The 13,092-nt window shown below is 44.2% G+C and overlaps 1 non-coding gene across 1 annotated transcript; it reads left to right on the forward strand.

The window, feature by feature from the left end:
• The first annotated feature begins 401 nt into the window (after nucleotides 1-401).
• LOC114410954 lies at nucleotides 402-508 on the forward strand. Its single transcript, XR_003666345.1, has one exon. It is a non-coding gene; the product is annotated as a small nucleolar RNA R71 (small nucleolar RNA).
• The last annotated feature ends 12,584 nt before the right edge of the window (nucleotides 509-13,092 follow it).

Raw genomic sequence — 13,092 nt, forward strand, 5'->3', positions numbered from 1 at the left:
AAGCTTCAGGTTGCTCAATTGCTCCAGGTTGCTGCATGGAAGGGCAAAGTTCTGTATGGTGGTCAGCAGAGGAGCACAAACCACAAACCCTTGTGACAGGTACAGATTTCTGATTCAAGGCCAGCTGGGTTACCAAGTTAACCAATGCATCCAGTTTGCCTTCAAGCTTCTTAGTTTCAGATGATGCAGATGGGTTTGTAGCTACCTCATGCACTCCTCTAATGACTATGGCATCATTTCTGGCGCTAAACTGTTGGGAGTTGGAAGCCATCTTCTCAATTAAATTTCTGGCTTCAGCAGGAGTCATGTCTCCAAGGGCTCCACCACTGGCAGCATCTATCATACTTCTCTCCATATTACTGAGTCCTTCATAAAAATATTGGAGAAGAAGCTGCTCCGAAATCTGATGGTGGGGGCAACTGGCACATAGTTTTTTAAATCTCTCCCAGTACTCATACAGGCTCTCTCCACTGAGTTGTCTAATACCTGAGATATCTTTCCTGATGGCTGTGGTCCTGGAAGCAGGGAAAAGTTTTTCTAAGAATACTCTCTTAAGGTCATCCCAGCTTGTGATGGACCTTGGAGCAAGGTAATACAGCCAGTCCTTTGCCACTCCTTCTAATGAATGAGGAAAAGCCTTCAGAAATATGTGATCCTCTTGGACATCTGGGGGTTTCATGGTGGAGCAGACAATGTGAAATTCTTTCAAATGTTTGTGCGGGTCTTCACCTGTAAGGCCATGAAACTTTGGAAGCAAATGAATCAGTCCAGTTTTAAGAACATATGGGACATCCTCATCAGGGTATTGGATGCACAAGCTTTCGTAGGTGAAATCAGGTGCAGCCATTTCCCTTAGAGTCCTCTCACGGGGTGGAGGTTGTGCCATGTTCTCAGAATGTGCAGAATCAGAATGCTCAAAATTATAATGCTCCAAATCAGGATGTTCAAAATCACCAATAATAGAATGCACAGATTCACCAGTAATGGAATGCTCAGAATGATCAAAAGGTATAAAATGATGCCTAACTAATCTGTGAAATGTCCTATGTATCTCAGGATCAAAGGGTTGTAAGTCAGATGGATTGCCTCTAGTCATACACTACATTCAGCATGCACACAACTAGTTGCCTTGTCATGTAAATAAAGGTGTAGGTTTGAACTATAGCTACCCTCAAATGATATCCAAATGACTTGAAATTTTGTGAGCAACCTTATAAAATGATGAGAAGATAGCACAAAAAATTTCAGACAAAAATTCAAAGTCTAACTATGAAAGCTAAAATTGGTAGGTTAAGAAAAATAAGTGAATAAAACTTGAAAAATAAAAAACTTTTGACAGAATCGCTTTTTTTGGACGATGGAGACCTCAGCCAGCCTATGGCTGGCTATGGTGGTGTAGGAAATTTTTTTCTACCCCAAATGCATATATAATAATTGCGATTCTGATAATCGGAGCAAAAGTTATGGCCGTTTGAAGTTTTGACAAACACAAAATTTGCTAGTTTTTTTGGAACTTTTAAATCTGACCAAACTAAAGGCTCTAGCTATTTTTCCCACAAAATATGGATTAAAAGAAGTTACCACAAAAAAATTCAGCCAAAAATAACAACCCTAGCTACTAAAACAAAAAATCTCAAATAATTCAGCATGGGTGGTCGCTAAAATCCGTTTCTAATTGATTTCTACTACTACTCTGTTTTGCCGCAAGCAAAAGTGGTCGCTAAGTCCGTCGCAAAACACTATTCACAGCAAAACACCCGAGACTAAAACAGGGGAAACGCTTAATGGGAAAACTGAAACAGAACACACATTAAACAAAATACCAGGACACTAAACAACACTAACACATATACGAACACAATACTAATAATTAAACATAAAACACGAAAGGATTAAACACACAACACTAGCTAGCTATTATGAACCTTTGGACACTGCTCCCCGGCAACGGCACCAAATTTGATCGAGGCCGTACCCGAATCAAATAAACATGAAAATGCAGTAACTAGGAAGTGATCTTAGGTCGTTTCCCAACGAGCAATGACAAACCAAATGTTCATAATATACTTGCGCAGTAACCGTAACGATTGGGGGGGGGGGGGTTTGTTTGTTTCGTGATTAAAGAGCAGAACAAGTAAACTGGAATTTGAAACTACTAATATTAAAAACGGGTTGTTTCCTCTGATTCAGAAGCCATTCTCTTATCCTGGGTTATGGAGAATTCGTCCCTAACAGTCAACCACTTAATCCAACCCTATTTCAATTTACTAAGCGAAAATCAACTTAGGGTTATCAATACGTGATTAGGCACCACATACACCAGTTACCCCTTCGTCCATTAAGCATGAACACAAGTTCGGCTCAGAGGCAATTAATCGAACACGAAGCGTGCACTGATTAATATTCACGAATTTGGGATAACTGGTGAAGGGAAAACTGTCAGGAAACCACATTACAAGCGAAACCTCAAAGAGAGTTGGGCTTCGTCCTCAAAAGGAAACAACACCAGAAAATCTAGCCTTCCATGGATTCAAACAGAAAACACAAATGAAACATGAAGCAGAAACGTAAATGAACAGAAACGTAAATGAAAGTAGAAGAAGAAGCAAGAACGAACTTGTAATTAGAAGCAGAAAACAGAAATTTGCATTAAGAATGAAAACAGTAGCCTTAGAACATAAAAACGTCAAAACCTAAAACAAAAGCTCTGAATAATGAAAATAGCATAACAGAATGCCTTGCACGAATCCCAAGGCTGCTATTTAAAAAGAGTCACTCAAAGTCACTGGGCCCTATTACAATACTCTGGCCCAAAACGAAATAAACACTGAACAACATAAAATAAAATCGCGAAATTTCCTAATTAGAAATTAACTAAGGTAAGCGCTGCTTTATTTGCCCTCTTCAAGTCCACAACCAAAATCCGGATTAATCCCAATGTTTCATTAATTCCTGAAATTAGATTAAAAACATCAAATTAGCTAAATGGGCCCAAATAATAAAACTGCCTAATTAATTGACAATTAAGACCAATCAGTAATTAAAATGGTGCAAAAAAGGTTTAGAAAATAGAAGAAAATGATGGCACATCACTGCACCATGACTCTATTTTGCACACGACTTCCTATCGAATCAAAGATCAAACGTACGATCACGGACCAATAGGATTTTCTCGAGGGTAGTGTTTTTGGAGAGGAAGCTGGGTGTTTCGGTCTTTTCCTCTTTGTTCATGTGGGGTGGGATATCGCCAGTCGAGAATGGCAATCTAAAAGGAAGAGACACCAAAAATGGGTTTCCCTTTGCCGGCAGTCACTTACCTTGCCGAGAATTTATCTGGTCTGAAGATTTTCCATTCCCTTTCTTTCATTGACCCAAAATTATTCTGTTTGCCTCCGCTCTTTTCCATTTTCACTTCCCTTCGACCTTCGATCGGGTATCCTTCCTTTTCTTTTCTTTATTTTCATCGTTTTCTTTTTCTTTCTTTCCATTTATTCCTTTTCTTTCTTTTCACTTCTCCTTCCCCACCCCTTTGTTTGGGAAATCGGGTTTTAGCATTCTATTCGCTCTCCCTTGAGGAGATTCCGCTGTCCTTTGCTTCGGGGAAGGAATGAGGATTCTTTTTTATAGGCCAAGGTTCCAAAAGGTCTAAGGTTGTGTTTCAATGGGGTCTTTTATCATGGGAACCCAATCTTGATATCTGGGGCGAAACAAATTTGGGTGTCATGGTGTCGATTTCGGGCCGAACTTCCATATTATTCCATAAGGCACGCGTGACAATGATGATTTGAAAACAACATGCAAAATTAGTCATGGCTACAGCCAGGTGGGCACTCAAGCATCCCGTTTATGGCATTGTGATACTACGGTTGGGAATTTACACAGACAGACCCAATGTTTCCAAATTATGTTCTTTCATCAGTTCAATGAATTAATCCATTCTTATCTCGGTTTATTCCAGAAAATAAACTCTTAGCATCAGTCCCTTGTTTCCAGAAGATACGTTTGCTCTTTACGAATGATTTATACTTCTTAACTATAACATGTCGACCTTCGCGGTGTTTCTTTCTTTTTCCTTTTTGTTTCATCTTTATATATTCACAAAATTATACACCTATGGTCCTTTATAAAGAAATTTTCTTTTGTATATCTACACTCTTATACATGACAAACTTTTTCTGTATACGCATTGGAACTCTCTCTCTTTACGTCACACGATCAAAGACTATTTACATTCAAAGATCTTTTTCGTTTTTCTCCAACGCACACCTATGGTTCATACAAAAGTTTCTTTATATACACTCGTTGTTCACACACACAAGAATTTCTCTACACGTATTTTTTTTATAAAAACCCTTCTATGCACATTTTCCTTTTTCTCTATATACGCAGACATTTTATTCACTACACTTCTCTCCTTTTTTTTTATCATGATTTTGGTTCATTTTATTTTTAGGATGACGTTCCTAAATGAAAAAATTCTACGCGATTCCGGAATTTCTACAAACGCTATTAACAACAACGAAACAAGTACTGACATAACAGCTCAAACGGTATGTATGTACAAAACAAAAGTCAATCAACACGAAACAAACGTTAGTCCCTTAGTCAAACAAAAATAAGATGATATGTAACAGGAAAAAAAATGGAAACAAAAAAGAAATACGGATCAAGGGATCTCCCAATCATGTGGCTTCGCTCCCTCCTAAGAAATCAAGTAAATCGGTCATCTCCTCGTCCTCGCGGGCCTCATCTGCCTCGTCGGGAGCCTCTGCTGGCGCCCCTCCTGCCCGGGCCTCAGGCCAATCTCCGGGCCATGCGACCTCTGCCTTGAACTGATCCGGAGTAGGGCACGGAAAAGAAGTAAAACCCTGGCTCTGTAGGCTGAGGCTCAACTGGTAAAGACAATCATGGGTCTGTACATGCGCCCGGTGGTTGGCCGCCTGCTGGCGAACCAAATGCCATAAATACTGCTTCGTATCAAATGATCCAGCTGGGCCAGCCTGATGAGGTGGCGGCGCGTCTGCGGCCTACGGAGCATTCCCCTGGGCCTGTCTCTGCGTGCAATACTTCTCAATAAAAGCTCGGGTGATGGGCGGCCGAATCACCTTGCTAGGTGCGACGGGGACTCCGAACGACTGGCAGTGTCCTGTGATCAAAGCGGGAAATCCCAGGGCCCTGTTGGACTTATCCGGGTCCAGAGGGTGCCTAGTAGGCGCCATACCTGCAAATAGATAGATGGCATCAGCGATTAACTAAGCCACGTGAATGCTCATCCGTGTCAGGATGGTGTACACCAGCTGACACTTCGGCAGGGGGAGGTCGGAATTATGATCGCTGGGCTGGATGTTGCTGAGCAGCAAAGTCATCCAGATCTGAGTCAGGGTGGTCATGTTGGTGCGCATGATCCGCACCCGTCTCCCAGCAGCAGTCCGGGCAAAATCCTGCCCCGGTATACATAGCAACTGGGCGATGGCCTCCTCATCAAACCCATCGGACCGGTTCCTCCTCTGGCCATACTCGCATTCCTGGCCCTCCTCTAGCACTAAAGGGTATCCCAGGAACTGGCTGAGAGCATCCGCATCGAACGGGATCCACTGACCCCTCACCCAGGATCGCAGATCTCGCACGCCCTCCTCTGTAGGCCAAGCATTGGCATAAAATTCGAGGACTATGTCTGGGTTGAACTTGGCCATGGGGGTAACCAGTGATGCCCACCGCTGGCGAACTACCTCCTCCTGGAAGTCGGTATACTCGTCGTCCCTGAGCTGGACGCGTCGCTCCCGGAGAAATGACCATCCCTTGATGGCCTCAAAGCGCTGCTGGTGCTCAGCGCTCCTATAACGGTGGCTGTCATATTCAGGAGTGGAACTGGTTCCTTCAGCCGCTTTATCCTTCCTGGATCTCTTTGAGGCAAGCTTCGTCGGGGCCATTTCCTGTGAAAACAAACATTTAGAAGTTAGTTTTACAAGATAATGCTTATCTTAACGCAAAAAATGTCATGCTAATCCCTCTGATTTTAGAACGAACTCATGTAATCTATTTATGCACACGCGTACGTGTGGAATATCCTGTCATTTATATCAACACAGAGACCATCCAACACATTCTAATTGTCACACACATATACGCATTTGAAAAGAATATACATTCTTACGCTCAAGGCATTGCGTCAAAATTCACACCTAAACATTTGCTATTTACAAACTACCTACATATGTTTGAAATATATATCATACAAATTTTTATTGTTTGCCTCACATTTATTTATATTGGCAAGCTATTACATTATGCACACACTTGCATTCAAAAGGGAATTCCATGCTATCATACATTCATTTTGGAAGATAATCATTCACACTCGGCAAGGAATTCCATGCCCCTTATATTTACACATATACCTACGTACCATTGAAAAGCATTTCCCACGTTACTTAGGTGCAAAGTATCAAACATGGGGCAGCCCAAATTCAAATAAAAACTCTCACAAGCAAGTCCTAATTTTCATGCTTTTCTAATTCTAAAACCAAATTTTGGATTCCTAGCCATGAGTATGTCTTCTTGTATTGAAGCTAAAAAGTTTGGGTTCCTAAACTTGAAATTGCCTTTGGGCACCTATTTTGACTCTCCTATGCTGTCTCTATATATACAAAACCAGTCCCACCATCCCAATTTTGCAAAATCATACCCATATATCATTGGGGCATTTCACCGAGCACTTGGTGGGCGCACGTTTGGACATAAATTGCAAGAGAATGGGGGCAATGTGGCATGCCCCATTGCTTCAGAATACAACATAGGCCTAATGCCTTCACACACAAACCCTCAACTCAACAAAACAAGCATCAAAGCGAACCAAAATTGCCCCCCAAATATAAGCACGTTCTCACAATTTAGAGCACCAAAAGATGAAGAAAATACTCCAATGGGAAGCAAAAAAACTCAAGGATTGAATACTTACTTGTTGGAGTGAATTAAAGCGTGAAAAGGGAAGCGAAAACTCAACAATGGAAGCTCGGGGGCTGTTGTTCTCGTAGTTCCCGTGAGCTTGGGGGGTTTTTGAAGTGAGGGGGAAGAGTTTTGGGTGAAGAAAACGTTCCCCCCCCCTCACCCCTTTATAATTTCGTACAGGGGTTGCTCGCCCAGGCGAGCTAACCTGTACTTTTTTTTTTTAGAAACATTAACAATGCCTCCCCCCCCTTACGGGTCAGCGTTTGCCTACTTGAACCTACTTAAGTTAGAATTAGGCGTCAATTACTTTATTTAAAAAAATAATAGTAATAAAATACTGTGAATTCAAAGGATACTGGGCTGCCATGCAGCGACGTTCTCTGCTTGTCTAGCGCCGGGAAGGAACAACGGTCGGCCATGACCCTATCCTCCATTTGCCTCCATCCCTAAGTACCTGTAAGCAGGAGACAAACAATACACGACCAATCGTGACCGGCCATCGTCTTACCTTGGTTGATTTCTGCCGTCAACTCGTCACGACTTCTGACCATGGCCCAAGATGATTCTGACCCTGTTACCACAGGATATGCATGTGTATGTGCGTGTATGAATGTTCCTAATGCGATGATTTTCTTAGTGAAGGCTGGTTAAATTCAATTTTAAATAAGCATTTGGGGCACCCCATAAACCGAGCGAAGAGGGCTCAGGTTATAACAAACTAAAACACAAGGTTTGAAACCAAAGGGATGACTGAAACCTCGCCCATCTTTTCTTTTCAAAGAAACGAGACAAATACAGTGAACGGGAATCCCTAGAGGAAACCAAGAAGAACGAGAAAAACTCAGAAATAAAAAACATGCAACGGTCCTCTCGATTGCCCCAGACTTCAAGCGTAATATCGTTTAACTACATCGGAGTTCACGGGCGAGGGCAGCTCCTTGCCATCCATGTGGGTGAGTACCAGAGCACCCCCAGAAAAAGCTCTTTTCACCACAAAAGGTCCTTCATAATTCGGGGCCCACTTGCCTCGATTATCCTTAACAGCGTGGGACATCTTCTTCAGCACGAGGTCCCCCTCGTTGAACTTGTGCGGGCGTACCTTCTTATCGAATGTGTTCTTTAGCCTTCGTTGATACAGACGCCCATGGCTCATGGCTGCCAAACGCTTACCTTCAATAAGGTTAAGTTGGTCGTAGCGTGCTTGAGCCCATTCTGACTCTTCTAGGCCTGATTCCGCTATTATCCTCTGAGAAGGAACCTCCACCTCAAATGGGAGTACTGCTTCCATCCCATAAACCAAAGAATACGGCGTTGCCCCAGTAGAAGTTCGTACCGAGGTTCTATATCCGTGCAAGGCGAAAGGCAACATCTCATGCCAATCTTTGTATGACACTGTCATCTTCTAAACAATCTTCTTAATATTTTTATTCGCAGCCTCTAGAGCCCCATTCATCTTTGGCCGATAAGGGGTGGAGTTATGATGCTGGATCTTGAAATCCTAGCACATTTCCTGCATCATCTTGTTGTTCAGATTGGTGCCATTGTCAGTAATGATCTTCCTAGGGAGTCCGTATCGACAAATCAGCTCCCTCTTGATGAATCTGACTACCACACTCCTCGTGACATTAGTATAAGAAGCTGCTTCTACCCATTTGGTGAAGTAATCTATCGCCACAAGAATGAAGCGGTGACAATTCGACGCTTTGGGTTCGATGGCCCCAATGACATCTATTCCCCACATGGAAAAAGGCCAAGGAGCGGACATAACATTCAGAGGATGTGGCGGAACATTGACATTGTCCGCGTATGCTTGACATTTATGACACTTCCTTACATGAGCGCAGCAATCGCTTTCCATAGTGAGCCAGTAATAACCGGCCCTAAGGATTTTTCTGGCCATAGCATGCCCATTGGCATGTGTCCCAAAGGAACCCTCGTGGATCTCCTCAATCATGAAGTTCGCCTCTTTGGCATCTACGCATCGTAGGAGGGTCATGTCGTGGTTCCGTTTGTACAGGATGGTACCACTCACAAAGAAACCAGTAGCCAATCTCCTCAACGTCCTTTTGTCATTGTCAGAAATCCCTGGTGGGTATTCTTTGTTCTCAACATATTGTTTGATGTCGAAATACCACAGTTTCCCATCCCGCTCTTCCTCTATTGCATAACAATATGCCGGCCTGCCGTGAGATTTGAATTCGATGTACGGCAGATCCCCGTGTGGGGCGAGTTGAAACATGGATGCCAGGGTGGCTAATGCATCAGCCATTTGATTCTCTTCCCGAGGTATGTGGTGGAAAGAAATGTCGTCAAAGTACTTGGCTAACCTCAAGATGTGAGTTTGATAGGGTATCAACTTCGGATCCCTAGTTTCCCATTCTGCTTTCAACTAGCGTATCACCAAAGCTGAGTCTCCATACACCTTGAGTAGTTTTACATCAAAATCAATGGCCGCTTGAACCCCGAGGGCGCATGCTTCGTACTCGGCCATATTGTTGGTACAATCAAAACCTAGCCTAGCCATGAAAGGAATACACTGATCATCCGGGGATACAAGGACTGCCCCTACTCCGTGGCCCAAAGTGTTAGATGCCCCATCGAAGCAAACAATCCATTTGTCTATGTCCTCGTGCATCCGCCGATAATCCTGGAGGGGTTGCTGGGCCAAATAATCCGCTAAGGCACTTCCCTTTACCGCCTTTTGGGTGACGTAAACGATATCGAATTCAGATAATAGTACCTGCCACCTAGCGATTCGTCCCGTGAGGGCCGGTTTCTCAAAGATGTATTTCACGGGATCCATTTTGGAAATAAGCCACGTGGTATGGCTGAGCATGTACTGCCTAAGCCGATGTGATGCCCATACCAGAGCACAACACGTCCTTTCCAGCATTGAGTAATTCATCTCACATGCGGTAAACTTCTTGCTTAGATAGTAGATAGCTTGCTCCTTTTTCCCAGAATCATCGTGCTGACCCAACACGCACCCCATAGACTCGTCCAACACGGTCATGTACAGGAAAAGAGGTCTTCTTGTTACAGGTGGCATGAGCACCGGGGGGTTCGCGAGACTCTGTTTGATCTTCTCGAAGGCCTCTTGGCAGTCACTATTCCACAGGACAGCCTAGTTCTTACGTAATAGCTTGAAAATGGGCTCACAGGTAGGGGTGAGTTGCGGGATAAATCTCGCGATATAATTCAACCTGCCCAAGAACCTCCGAACCTGCTTCTCCGTGTGTGGTTCCAGCATTTCAAGGATGGCCTTTACTTTCTCGGGATCTATCTCTATCCCTTTCTGACTTACGATAAATCCTAGCAACTTCCCCGACTTTACCCCAAAGGTGCATTTGGTTGGGTTTAGTTTTAATTGGTATTTCCGCAACCTTCCAAACAGCTTACACAGATTGACAAGGTGTTCGTCCTCAGTTCGAGACTTGGCAATCATGTCATCTACGTAGACCTCTATTTCCTTATGCATCATATCATGGAACAACGCCACCATGGCACGCTGATAGGTTGCCCCGGCATTTTTCAGCCTGAAGGCCATCACTTTATAGCAGAACGTCCCCCATAGGGTGACGAAAGTGGTCTTCTCTACATCTTCGGGTGCCATCTTTATTTGATTATACCCCGAGAAACCATCCATAAATGAGAAAAGGGCGAACTTGGTTGTATTATCTACCAATATATCAATGTGTGGCAGGGGAAAATTGTCTTTAGGACTGGCTCGATTCAAGTCCCGGTAGTCTACACACATTCGAACCTTGCCGTCCTTTTTCGGGACTGGGACAATATTGGCCACCCATTTTGGGTATCGAGCTACAGCTAAGAACCCTGCGTCAAATTGCTTCTTTACTTCTTCTTTAATTTTTAAAGACATCTCGGGTCTCATTCTTCGTAACTTTTGCTTAACCAGGGAAGACCCAGGATTCAAAGGCAACTTATGCTGCACAATGTCGGAATCCAGACCGGGCATGTCTTGATATGACCACGCAAAGACATCTTGATACTCTTCAAGAAGGGTTATCAAGCCTTGGCGGATAGGCGCGGTCATACCGGTTCCTACCTTTACTTCTTTCTTTTCCTCCATGGTCCCTAAGTTTACCAATTCGGTTTCTTCTTGGTGAGGCTTTATTTCATGTTCTTCCTGAGCGACCAACCTTTCCAACTCTGGTGAAAGGACGTCCTCTTCCTCCTCTTCGTTCATCATTTGGCTTATATCTCGATCGAAATCGATTGTCAAACCCTCATTGTTAGGATCCTCAAAGAATCGACCCTCATATCTATACCAAACAAGACAAAAGAAACAAAAACATGCAAAATGATATGAGAAAAGGTGGAACTGCAAGAACAGATGAAACAAGATCTCTTTGTTTATTTAATAAGGTAGGTTTCACAAAACAAAAGAGAAAGGAAATCTATAGGCTCTAATTACATTGAATCAGCGGTATAGACTTCTGACTGGCTTATCACGCGCCAGTTCCCCACTTGGGAATCGGGGTGGCATGGTTGCACAAAACTTGGTGGGTCTTGAGGGAACTCCTCTTCTATTGCGGCCACCTCCTCCTCGGACACCATTCCAGCGCTGGTGAAACACTGGCTAATACGGCCGGGCCATACCCTATCCACCCGAAGTCTTGACGGCACATTCCTCCTCCCCGGCATCCCGGGTTCATACCCTAATCCATATTTGTATGGATTTCCCTTGATATCGACCACATCGGCATTTACAAGGCCGTCCTTGCCTAGACCCATTCCGGGCTCAAATCCGTTCCTGAGCATAACACGCGCCACCATTATGGCCGCGTTGGAGAGAGAAGGTTGCAACGGACTTGGTTCCACAGAGGCGCAACTCACCACCTCGAAAGATTGGAAAGTCGTTTCCAATGATTCTTCCGCCGCTTCTACGTATGGGGCGGAGGAGGGGCAGCTCACTAACATATCCTCTTCACCCGACACTATCACTAAAAGTCCACCCACTGCGAAATTCAATTTCTGGTGAAGCGTTGAAGGGACCACTCCCAGGGCATGAATCCAAGGTCTTCCCAAGAGGCAGCTATAGGCGGGATTTATATCCATTACTTGAAACACCACATTGCAAGTGTGGGGGCCTATCTGAATGGGAATGTCGATTTCCCCCATCACTTCCCACAGAGTACCATCAAAGGCTCGCACCACCATCGAGCTCAGTTTTAAACGTGATGCACTAAAAGGAAGCTTTTCCAAAGTGGTCTTTGGCATTACATTTAAACTCGATCCATTGTCGATAAGCACCTTTGCGACAACATGGTCCATACACTTTACCGACACATGAAGAGCCTTGTTGTGTCCTCTCCCTTCTACGAGAATCTCTTCTTCCACAAACGCGATATAATTGTTGGTGGTTATATGGTTAACGATGCCTTCAAAACCCTCCACTGAGATATCGTGGGCTACATGGGCATCATTGAGGACTTTTATCAACAACGTACGATGAGGCTCAGAGTTTATGAGCAGTTCAAGTAACGAGATCCTTGCTGGAGTTTTATTCAGTTGCTCGACTACCTTAAACTCGCTTTGTTGGATGAGGCGAAGGAACTCATGGGCCTCTTCCAAAGTCATCGTCTTTCCTTGAAGACCTTCTTTCTTTTCAGCCCCTCTTACCACTGGAGGATCTACTTCTTTCGAGGGGGTGGCTACGTCTGTGGGCTCTTGGACCATGGGCGCTTTCCCCTTGGAGGGCAACTCCGGCGGGTGAGGGGAAGCGAACACCCGACCACTGCGGGTTACGCCACTGAGGCTGGTGATGTTGGTCACCTTAGCTGACAGGGAGTCAACTTCGGTTGCAACTCTTTCGCTGAACGCGGGAGGGGTATACTTCCACGGAACGGCCTTATTACTTTGATATGCAAATGGCGTTGGCTTGGGCGCTGTCTGGGGGTATATGGGTGTGGAGCCGGTCCCTTTCCTAGTAAAACATATCACTAGGGCCTTGGGGGTTAGAGGAACCTTCTTCTCTTCCGACTGCATGCAAATTTGTGGTTCTTCCCTCCCTCCTATAGACACTTCAAGCTGCCCGCAATCTATGAACCGCTGAAGCAATTCTTCTACCGCGGGATAGGTTTCCATGTTGTGCGACTCCCCGAGGTGAAACAAACATTCGTC

This window comes from Glycine soja, chromosome 4 (genome assembly GCF_004193775.1).
Source record: "Glycine soja cultivar W05 chromosome 4, ASM419377v2, whole genome shotgun sequence".
NCBI lineage: Eukaryota > Viridiplantae > Streptophyta > Magnoliopsida > Fabales > Fabaceae > Glycine > Glycine soja.